Source organism: Phalacrocorax aristotelis, chromosome 3, assembly GCF_949628215.1.
Source record: "Phalacrocorax aristotelis chromosome 3, bGulAri2.1, whole genome shotgun sequence".
NCBI lineage: Eukaryota > Metazoa > Chordata > Aves > Suliformes > Phalacrocoracidae > Phalacrocorax > Phalacrocorax aristotelis.
The window spans coordinates 48271146-48283444 of record NC_134278.1 but is presented as its reverse complement, the minus strand read 5'-3'; positions in this window follow the sequence as shown (position 1 = coordinate 48283444).

Sequence of the window (12299 nt, the reverse complement as noted above, 5' to 3'; positions counted from 1 at the left end):
CGCTCACCACCCACCGACCGACGCTGCCCGTCCCCCAGCCGCGATTGCTGCCTCCCTCCCCCAGCCAGCTCCTCCCATTTAACGTACTGGGCATGACGTTACATGATATGGAATATCCCTTTGGCCAGTTTGAGTCCGTTTTCTTAGCTGTGCCCCCTCCCCTCCCGGCTTCTTGTGCACCTGGCAGAGCACGGGAAGCTGGAAATGTCTTTGACTAGTACAAGTGCTACCCAGCAACAGCCAAAACATCTGTGTGTTATCATCTCAACACTTTTTCCATGCTAAGTTCAAAGCACAGCACTATGCCAGCTAGAGTGAAGAAAATTAACTCTATCCCAGCTAAAACCATGACAGGGCCATACGCCACTGAGCCACAGGCAGCTTCCCAAATGTTCATTTTATCACTAGTGCTATGAATCTCACAGTCACTACTCTAGGCACTTTAACTTTAAAGGACATATTCAGTCTTGCTGTTTAGTTTAATCTGTAGTCTAACATAGATCCCAATCCTGTCTCCAAAAGAAGTTTTCAGGCTGGGAAAACTGATGCCCATATGATGTTAAACTCAAAGGTGCAATCAGATATACATCCAGAAAAGTTAGAAGAGTTTCTCCTTCAGATTTTTCAATCACTCCCAGCAGCCTTGAATTAACTATGGTGAACTCCATTCCTGGGTTCCATAACTCTCCCTATGCTTCCACAGAGAATGTATATACACTGTTCAAGCTTATTAAGTCCACCAGGTGTTCCAGTGCCTAAAACTGTGCTCAGTAACACCCTGTTTCATTTCTTAATCTGACCTTCACAGATAAAAGAAGTATAAACTCCCATCTTTTGCTTATCAGTAATTTGCTCATACCTTTTGGTAAATGCATGGGAGCTCTTGTTTCATAAAAGCTCTGCTGTCATTCAAATTCAGTTTTCTTCATTCCTAAACCAATTTAATGGCTCACCAAGTACAACAACTTAAATAAGCCAAAAACTCAAACAGAGAAAGCTTATGAAAAAGAAAGTTGGAAATACAAACCACATTTGACACTCAGAAAAATTAACTTTTTTGTGATTTGTTTTTACAGACCGTGTTCAAATAACTGTCAGTCTCTCCTGAGACTAGAAGACAGCATTAACTTAAGCTGGTGGAAATTTCTGATCTTGCTGTATGTCTTTCCTAGGCAGCTGTGTAGACAAAACTCATTTAACAAGCACTTTGTGCAGAAAACAATGACACTGAAAGATGAATGAAACTATATGAAAAATGTACATGGTCATCTTAGAACAATAAGACAATTGTCTAACTAATGAATAAAGCATTCTCCAATAAAAGAATGTAATTTTGGTGTTTATTACTTACCTTTGTTCTCCCCCACAACAGATCATGTCATTCATTATATCCTTTCTCATTTTGCCAAGTGCCACTCCTGATATTTGTTACTGTTTAACTTAACAAAATAATACCTTAGTGTCCTTGGGCAAGACCTCTTCCTCTCCCTCTGGAAGAATTGCTTGACTGAAAAATGTCTCAGTCTTGCTCAATCAACTCCTCACCTCTTCTTCATGATTTCAGAAGGAGCTACTTTTGTATAATTTCCCTTCAATCCTCATAGTTTTGACAGTAAACCAAGTCAGTAAGAAAGTTCTTATGAATAGATCTCCTTCTGCTCTACTCTCAGTCACATAGCATTACAGCAAGACCACGGTCCAGCTCTATGAGGTATGAAATGGCAGGTTTTATGGTAAATTTTTTATAACTTGAGGAGGGATTTGGCCAAAGAACCGATGGGAAAAACACTCATTGTACTTTACCTGTTCATCATTTTACAAGAGAAAAAAGCTTGGTTTTGCATTTTACATTATCTAAATTCCACTTGGAATGAGGTTCCTTCTTCCTCCAGTGAAAAGGGTTGAATGAGGGTCAAAATCTGAAATGTCATTCTGGTGTCAGCTGGGGTAGAGTTAATTTTCTTCCTAGTAGCTGGTACAGTGTTGTGTTTTGGATTAAGTATGAAAGTAATGATAACACACTGATGTTTTAGTTGTTGCTAGGTGGTGCTTATACTAAATCAAGGACTTTTCAGCTTCCCATACTCTGCCAATGAAGACATGTACAAGAAGCTAGGAGTGGGTACAGCCAGGACAAAACTGAACACAGTACTTGAGGTGCAGCCTCACCAGTGCTGAGTACAGGGGAACTACCACTTCCCTACTCCTGCTGGCCACACTATTCCTGATACAAGCCAGGATGCTGTTGGCCTTCTTGGTTACCTGGGCACAAGCTGGCTCATGTTCAGCTGGGTGTCAACCAACACCCCCAGGTAGATGTCCACCAGGCAGCTCTCCAGTCACCCTTCCCCAAGCTTGGGGTTGTTGTGGCCTAAGTGCAGGACGTGGCACTGAGCCTTGTTAAACCTCATAGAGTTGACCTTGGCCCATTGATCTAGCCTGTCCAGATCCCTCTGCAGAGCCTTCCTACCCTCAGGCAGATCAACGCTTGTGCCCAGTTTGGTGTCATCTGCAAAGTTACTGAGGTTGCACTCAATGCCCTCATCCAGATCATTGATAAAGATATTAAACACGAGTGGCCCCAAAACTGAGCCCTGGGGAGCCCCGCTCATGACTGGCTGCCAATAGGACTGAATTCCGTTTACCACAACTCTTCAGGCTCAGCCACCCAGCCAGTCTGTTACCCAGTGAAGAGTATGCCCGTCTAAGCCATGAGCTGCCAGCTCCTCTAGGAGAATGCTGTGTGAGACAGTGTCAAAGGCCCTACTAAAGTCCAGGTAGACAACACCCACTGCCTTTCCCTTATCCACTAAGCAGGTCATGGGTCATAGAAGGAGATGAGGTTGGTCAGGCAGGACCTGCCTTTCATGAAGCTGTTCTGGCTGGGCCTGATCCCCTGGTTATCCTGCACATGCCTGGAGAGCGCATTCAAGATGAACTGCTCCATAATCTTCCCTGGCACTGAGGTCAGACTGACAGGCTTGTGGTTCCATGGATCTTCCTTCTGGCACTTGTAATGGATGTCACACTGGCAAGCCTCCAGTCATTGGGATCTCTCCTGTTAACCAGGACTGATGATGAATGATGGAGTGTGGCTTGGTAAGCTCCTCTGCCAGCTCCCTCAGTACTCTTGGGTGGATCCCATAGACTTGTGAGTGTCCAGGTGGAGCAGCAGGTTGTAAACTGCTTCCTCCTGGATTATGGGGGGTTTGTTCTTCTCTCTGTCCCTGTCTTCCAGCTCAGGGGGCTGAATACCCTGGGGATAACTGGTCTGACTATTAAAGACTGAGGCAAAGAAAGCATTAAGTACCTAGGTGTATTCCTCATCCTTGGTGGCAATGTTCCCTCCTGCATACAATAGAGGATGGAGATTCTCCTTGTTTCTTTTTTTGTTCTTAATGTATTTGTAAAATATTTTTTGTTATCATATTTTGTTATATGACATCATGCCCAGTATATAAACTGGGGGGATTTGGCTGGGAGGCAGTGATTGCTGCTCTGGGATGGGTTAGGCATCTGTCGGTGGGTGGTGAGTGGCTGCCATACTTGTTTCTCCTGGGTTTTGTTCCTCTCTCTTTTTTTATTGTTTTCCCTTTCACTATATTATTATTATTATATTACAATTATTAAATTTTTCTTATCTCAACCCACAAGTTTTCTTACTTTTGCCCTTCTGATTCTCTCTCCAGTCCCACTGAGGGAGACTGAGCGAGAGGCCCTGTGGTGCTTGGTTGTCAACTGGGGTTAAACCATGACAGTCTCCTGGAAACCTGTTGTAAAATATTAAGGCAGAGATTATTTACATTACTTAAACCTTATCCTTTACCTTGGCTAATTACTCATTTACTACATATTCTTATTATATAGAAATCTGGGATGCCTAAAATAGCTCTTCCCTGTTGTTCAAGTGGTCTTAGACATTATTAGTGGAGAGTATGGAAATCACAAAACCTTAATGTGATATGTTTTTAATCAAAGTGCCATGAAAAAAGAAAAACCTGTATTTTTTTTTCAAGTGATAGCAGACTGTTACTTTCACTGCATTTAAATGCAAATCTAGTAATTTCACATTATTTACATTTTAAAAACCCTTACTGCCATTTAGAGCAATTTTATACTACAATAGTGATGTTATGCTAACACTAAATTCAAGTGCTTTCTGAAATGCAGCATGGAATTATTCACCTTTCTTTTAAGTGATCTTTCTTCTACCTCATTTTTAATAAATTCTAGTAAACATTAAGTATGCCACTGCTGCTTTCACAGAAGTACTTATATGACACTTTCATTCTGTTTTCAGGCTAATAATCTGACAATTATGTATGATGCCAAGATTATAAATGATTGGGTTGTCTTCTGCAAACGTAAATTGATTTTACATGCTTTTTCTACTGCCTTTTTCTAAAATAGACTTAATGTTCCAAGCTGGAACATCTGCTTTCAATAAAATCCTTATATATTTTCCCCAGCAAATGCACTTGTGATGTGTAATTTCTCTTTTGTCCGCAGCTATTTCCATATGTTTTCCTCATCTTTATTTCAGACTCATAAAAAGGAGAGTTAAATCCCTTGTCCATCTGATGCATTTTGGCATTTTTCTTGGGATGATGGACCACAAAGCTTGGAGTAATGTGCAATAGCCATTCACAATACAGGACAAGATGCTCACTCAGGAAGTGTCAAGTCTGAGTGAGATCTGGCACTACAGCTGTAGGTCAGTTCTTGCCAGGAGGGTGGAAATAAGAGGTTACACACTAATTCCCTTGACCTCACTTGGCAGATGGAAACCAGTGCATCACTGAAGTCTGCTGCTGCAGGCATTGTATGTTGCACGTCAAAGGCACTGGTACAACAGGAATAAAGGCTTCTGTGTAAAGCAAATAGCATAGTGACCTGTTTTCCCATGGCACAAAACAAAGTTACAGAAGTTCCTTTCTTCCCATTTCAACCATTTTTGCATTTCAGAGAGAAAAATCAAGGACCACAGGTATTTCTGCTTCATTAGAAAAGGAAATGGAAGAAGCTTTTCTGCCGCTCCATCTGACCAGTTGCAATGTCTTTGGTAGGTCTTCTGCAGAGTTAAAACAGGACTAAGACATATTTCTATCACTTTTGAACAGAAAAGTCTTCCAAAACTTCTTTGTTCTCACACCTCTGTCAAAGCTAATAAATAAGCCAGACAGGGTCAAGCTGAATGTGGCTGCACGTACACATAGACTTTTCAAGGGATTCCAGGAACCTTAACATATAAATCTGAGAGAAAAGAAAATTGCAGCCCCCCAGACAAACAAATATCGGATTTAAATGCATTCTTTTTTTGCTATACTAGCTTCTAGTGAAAATAGCTATGCAAATAAAGCCCAGAAATAATTTACAGTAGCACCTGAAAGTGCCAATGTTCCTTTATTTTTCTTTTTTATTTCTTCATGACTTCCACACCAAACTTTTTGAATAACTTAGATGCAAGCTAAGTAGGCAGTTGCCTGGGGCAGCCACAGCTTTAGTACCTACATTTCCTTTGAAAAGATTTGCAGATCTTTCAGCTGAGGAGAGCAAGGATATATTCAGGGCAGCAGTCACTGAGCAGCAGCTGTTAATTCCCCCTCCTCCCCCTGTACAGTCCCAGGAGGATGAGCAAATTAGGTCTTTCATCCCTGTCTCAAACTTTACCTGTCCTTTCCTCCAAACATTATCAGCTATTCAACACAGCATAAGCTATTCAACCCAGCTTTCTCCCTAACTTTACCATAGCAAGGAACAATCTTGGAGTGGGTAAATCTGATTTTTCTCATGCTTTTGGGAAGCACATAGACAACCCAAGATCCAGGTAAATATTTACCTTTCCTGAAGACCTTGAGAATCCAGGAAAGGAAAAAAGCAGAGAAGTTTTTCTTTTGTTGTTTAAATACTACACTAGTGAGGTTTTCCTGCGTCTTGGCCATTTAGAATCATGGAATCATAGAATTGTTCAGGTTGGAAAGACCTTTAAGATCACCAAGTCCAACCGTTAACCTGGCACTGCCAAGTCCACCACTAAACCATGTCCCTAAGCACCGCATCTACATGTCTTTTAAATACCTCCAGGGATGGTGACTCCACTACTTCCCTGGGCAGCCTGTTCCAATGCTTGACAACCCTTAGGGTGAAGTAATTTCTTTTGCAGTCAGCCAGATCATAGAATCATAGAATATCTCGAGTTGGAAGGGACCCATGAGGATCTTCAAGTCCAACTCCTTGCTCCTCGCAGGAACATAACAGTACCTAATTTTACATAGGTGTTTTTATTTTTAATTATGAAAATAAATAGGAACAATCAATGCAGTGTTAAGAAACTGTGCAGAGCAAGTAGATATGAAAGCTCTTGCACAATGTATCTGCTGAATCTCTTATGACCCAAGGCTTCAGATTTCAATTTTTGACAGTGGATTCCAAGTCTTTTGCTTCATTTATTTTTGTTGTTAAGCAATGTGATACATCTTTATCAGGATGATTCAAAATCATGATTCTTCTATGGGCTGTTCTGATTTTGGCCTTCCCAGCAGATGGACTTACTCCTAAAATAAGACTGGCTTCTTGCCTGCTCATTTTCTGTTCAAATCTCCGTTATAATACTATGAAAGACTAAAGGTTGAAATCCTCTTTGCTGTCTCTGTAATTGCCTGCTCCAATGGTTTCCAAATGTGGAAAGCATAACGACCTGCAAATGATTTCATTCTCCAAGGCTACACTCTAGAAACTATCACAGACTACAATATTAGTTTAAAAATACTTTTAGTATTGCATGCTAATCAGCCCCAAATCTATTGGTGTATATTTATCACCATATGTTTGTACCTTATAATGCTCTTATGGTGTTTAATGTCGTCTGTATTACTCCACACAGTTGCAGTCTTTATAGTGTATTACATTTTTTTAAGACCTTTCTCCATAAACATTCATATAACATACTGTTATTTGCCAAATATCTTTAATTTAGTTTTTTCTGTTGTTCTTCTTTGCATATATAAAAAGAAAATTGAAGTAATAAAATATAAGACCAGTGAATCAGCTGATGAAGAAAGTGTTAACATGAAAAATTTTTCAGTTTTCTGGGAAAAGGGGTAAGTTATAGTCCTGGAAATTTTGACAGTTGTTTGCATTAAAAATTAGTCATAATGAACAGAAGAAGTAAGACTGTTTCATTGAGTTATTGGGATGGTTTCTAAACAGAAAGTTTAAACTTCTGGGTTTTTTAACAGCACAATATATAGTGTAAATGGATCATTTTTACAAGTCATTAGTACCATGACCACCCGTTAAATTCTCTGGTGTTGCATCTAAATACCAGGAGTTAGTGTACTCATCACTTCTGGAAGGGACGGAAATGTCACATTCCCCTGGAAAATCACAATACAGTGAGCAAAACTGGAAACAGTACCTGGTTGATGCTTTTGAAATTTTTTATGTTCCTTTATTGGTAACTAATTTTCCATTTTATTTTTCAAGAAGTTGAAAAGGGTGATTTGCAGTTACACACCACATTTCCTTCCAATGTTACTCTCTTTTATTGTGATTAGAATTTTACATTAAGTGTTAATGCTTTTTACTAAGAAGCAGGTTAATTGTATCATCTAGTTTCAATTAGCTCTAATAGAGTGCATGTATAGCTTCAGAGTCTATTGTGCATATCCTCACATAGATGGGGAAATGGAGTAAAAGCTATTATTTTGATGTCCTGATAAATTATGTTCCATATTATGTTAGATGAACAAAATGCATGACTAATGTCCCATGTACACATGAGCTGTGACAGCATTTCTGAGTGTTAATAAATCTGAGCACTGGTTGATGTCCAGTTCTTTTTTTATGGTAAATGCAAATTAACTCCACATCTTCTCATTATACTTAGTAATTTACTTCTAAATGCTCAAATCTAGTCATTATTTTTGGCAACCTTTGTACTGTAGCTCTTCAGACTGAATTAAAAATAATAATAAAAATAAAGTAATTATTATACCTAGATTGGGGCCTGAAGATAGTTGTTCTATCTGAAAGCACATTGCCATCATAATAAACAAATTAGTGGCTACAGGCAACACTTGTTTGAAGCTCAGTGCACTTGGAGATGCTGAATTTGTTTGCAAACTCCACCAGCATTCAAACCAATGAAAAGGTTTTTCTGTGTAATAGAACATAAATATAATAAAATTATATTGCCTTTTTGTTATAAAAAGGAAAATCAGCTGTGAGGTACCAATGGGACCAAGCACATAGAGGACTGCTGGGGCACTGGTGTCTGAATAAGGATATGGTTGGCTGCAACCCTGTAAGGCACATCAAACAGCTATTATAAGAGTGGATTAGAGCCTCTCCTGTGGTGCAAACTGATCTGTTCCCTACCACCAGTCCTAGGAGGACCATGATGTTTTTCTTAGGCATAGTGGAACTGGAAACTTGGCTTATTATTTACTATTATTTTGCACCTATCTGACATTAGTGAATGTTACAAATAAGTGCTGCTGCTCTTAACCCAAATAATTAGGTCAATTATACATATATCTCCCCAAAAGATTTGTCTTCGAAACGTCTCCATAATCTTTTGGTAAGTGATGAACAAATTAACAAATTGAATCTTACAGAATACTGCAGTAGCCATTCTTAACCATTTTTTTCATGTCAACATGATTCTAAAGAACGTAAAAGAGTATGGGGGAAAGCAGGATAGGAATACAGTTTATTCTATGGGCAAGTATTCTCTGCTACTTAAAGGATAAGAAGTCAAAGATAGAAATAACTTGACAGTTTAAATAGTAAATACATATTACATGTTGTAGAGGCAGCAAGTTCCTTCCAGGCAAAGGTCCAAATTATTTCAGAGAGAGCAGGAGTGGTTGGAATTTAATTATTTGACAGAGCTGGAACCTCCGAAAATCATCTTTGTGTGTATTGGTGAGAACTCTAATAGAAGCAGACAATGAACAGGTCAGAGCTTACTAAGGCTGATTAATTATTGTTACTGCTCTTGAGGTTTTTACCTGTGAGAGCTTTCCTCAAAAGGTTCCAAGAAGGCTTTTCTTCCCACTCTGCTTAGGTGTCTAAACATTACCAAACTGTAGGCTCATCACTTTTATCTAGGAAAAAGTAGACCTCTGGAGGGGTGTTTCAATTCCTCTTAAAATACATATTTAAGATGAATTGACCTCTGAAGGTGTCATTTCTCACTAGGCTTTAGAAAAAACCTAAGTGATTAATGACTTATATTTAGACATCTGTTGAGATAAAACTTACCACTGGTATGTTTTCATTTAACATTTCTTTGCATGTGAAGAGAAAAATACATCATACATGATAGTAGTTTTGACTCTGTATCTTTGAAATTATGTGATTAACTATTAGATACACAAACAGTCCCAAATAATGACAGAGGTAATGACTCTACTTGTGTGCTAGGAACAGGTCATTGAGTTAAGAATGGTCAGATCTGCTAATTTTCTTTTAGACTGTTCTGTAAGAGAACATTTTCCTGTGATTAAAATCTGGTATGTTTCTAAGTATAAAGGCTAACTATTATGATTTTATGACAGATTCATCCATGAGTAGATTCACCACCATTTTCTTTAATACATTGTAAATTCTCTTAAATACATGGCAGAAACTTTAATATTCTAGTAATGAACATACCTGATTTGAAAAGCTGTGATAGATTCTGAGCATATGGACTGGTATTATGTACAATGGTGAAAAGGAGGGCAGCTTTTTCTTCCTCACATATTACAGACCTGTGTCTATGTTGGACAAAGTTTTCAAAAGCAATCACTGTAATTAAATTGAGAAACCATACAGGGATTTCATTTTAACATTTTATGCCCTTAAGCTATTCCATGCGAGACATACGAAGTCATTTGTGCCTGTTGAAAATCTCATCTAAGTAAACCAAATCCAGAGGCATATAGCTGAAATACACATTTCTGGTATCTAGTTCACCTGTAACACAGGTTATCATATGTAACTTATGTTATTTTAGAGATGCCCATTAAAATTATTTCACACCTGTTTTCCCCCAAAATTCAGTGTTCTCACCAGCTATTCACAGGACTTAGGCTGTGATTAGTCAGTGGGTTTGTTACATGTGCATCCACATGATATTCTTTGAAATAATTTTGAATACTTCTATTTTATTCCCATATTATTTTTTTTAAATTCTCTAAGTCTATTGATTTTATGAACTTCCCTCCCCTCTACTTAATTACAGACCTTACTTGTCTAGTTAGGCATCAAAGATCTACCACAGCAAAATATTTAAATGCTTAATAATCAGTCTAGAGCTGTAAGTATTAATGAGTTCTTTCCTCTGAAACCAACCACTGCTTTCTTTTTATTCCCTTTTTTTCCCTGCCAAATCTAACTGGAGTCAGAACTTCCTAAATCCTGGTCTACAGCCCTATATTTTACTGATTTAAATTTACATATTGCACCCTATGGTGCTAATCCAATTTTACAGTTTTATGCTTTTTATAGGAGCAAGTGATTGTGATGTAGGTTAAAGTGCATTAAAATTCTGGATATGTTGAATGTTGTGACAGATCAGGTAAGGAGATGAAAAGGGAATTCTTCAGGGCAGAAAGGACAGTCTTATCTGATGTAGGTGAACTAGATACATAAAAAATATTTCATGTTTTTTTGAATAGAAGTATATCACAGTCATATAAGAGCACCTCCACAGGAAGTCCTTTGTTAAAAGCATATGACTTCTGTTTCAAAACTCTAGAGTATGAGAAGTGATAGCTTCCCACCACAACCACAAGGAAATGGTACCCAAAATAATTAACTCCAATCTTATTTCAATGTATAAAATGGAAAGAGATGATTGCAAGTCAATTGGCAGCATGCTTTGTTCAGTATCAGGAGTTAAACATAATCACCTGTAATAGCACTGAGGAAAAAAAGTCAGTGTTGCTTTCTTGCCTGTTGAAAGGTGGAAGACAGACCACCAGGAGTAGGATAATTGTAACAACAATGCTACAAATGAACGAAGGGGCCTTTTTCAAAAAAATCAAAACTAGTAAACCAAGGAAAACAGTTACCATTTCTATCTTGGTAATACCATTTTCTTTTGATATGCCTTTCCTGTTTAGATGCATGTCTTCCGAGCAAAGCCTGTCTGTTTCTGTATGTTTATATAGTACCTAACCCAATATATCTTCTAAGTGATGTTTTTAACAAAAATAGTGAACCGTTCAAAAGCCTGTACTGAAGCTAAGTTCTGGATTATTAATTTGTCCTGATTTTATTCTAAAGTAAACTTTGAGTTTGGAAATTTCTGGAATAATATTTTAATAGACTGAGAAAGGTAAGGTTTTTACCTTGTGTTTGAGCAGCTGCAATGAAAAATGGGCAAAACCTCTTCTATGGGTCTCAGATCCTTCGTTCTTCTATCACCAGATGAACATTACTGTTCAGTAGTTCAATTGTCGGCACAATACTTTTCAATTCAAATTTCAGGCTTACATACGCTCCACGAAAAGAAGCGTCAATCCTTTAAAGTCTGTGCACGCCTTGATATGACTTAGAAATGCAATAAAATAATATATTTTCCTCAGTATCATCCTGAATCAAACCCCAATGGCCAAAGGCATGTTCCTATCAGCTCAGGAAACACATTTTACCACTCAGTCCCTCAGGATCAGTGACCTAGGGCCAGTGTCTTGGGAGAATTGAAGCTGCTAGACACAACTGAGTGGGGGGGATTCTGATGCTGGACCAGAGTTTTGCCATGTTTTGTTTGAGTTAGAAGCTCACTTTGCTCAGACAAGCCACAGGCAACAGTGAGGGTCTTATGCAGATTCATTTCCCCTTATTTTTTTGTAGTATATTTACACTGCCAGCTCTCTTTGCTTTTTTTTTTGATATTAAGTAAATTGAAATCCCTGTGCAAATTCTGTAAAGGGAATAGAATGCAGGTAATTTTGACTATGCTTCTTTTCTAGGTACCCACAGACAGATGTCCTTTATGCTTAATTAGTTTCTTTCTGGGAACTGTGCTGATGAAATGAGTTAGGAGTGTGTTGTACGTTAGCATTGTCATCATGTACAAGTTTATTAGTGTGTGGTATCCACCACGTGCATTGATCCAGGACCACCCTGCAGTACCACAGTTGCTTCACATCTATACAGAACCCAGGTTCACTAGCAAGATCAAGAGCACATAGTTTAGAGTCACAGTAACTCTCTGTGTACGTGAGTCTCTGTTTTGCAAGTGATCCTGTGGCTTTTTTTTTTTTCTAACAATTCATACTCTGTAGAAGGGAACATGGCAAAGA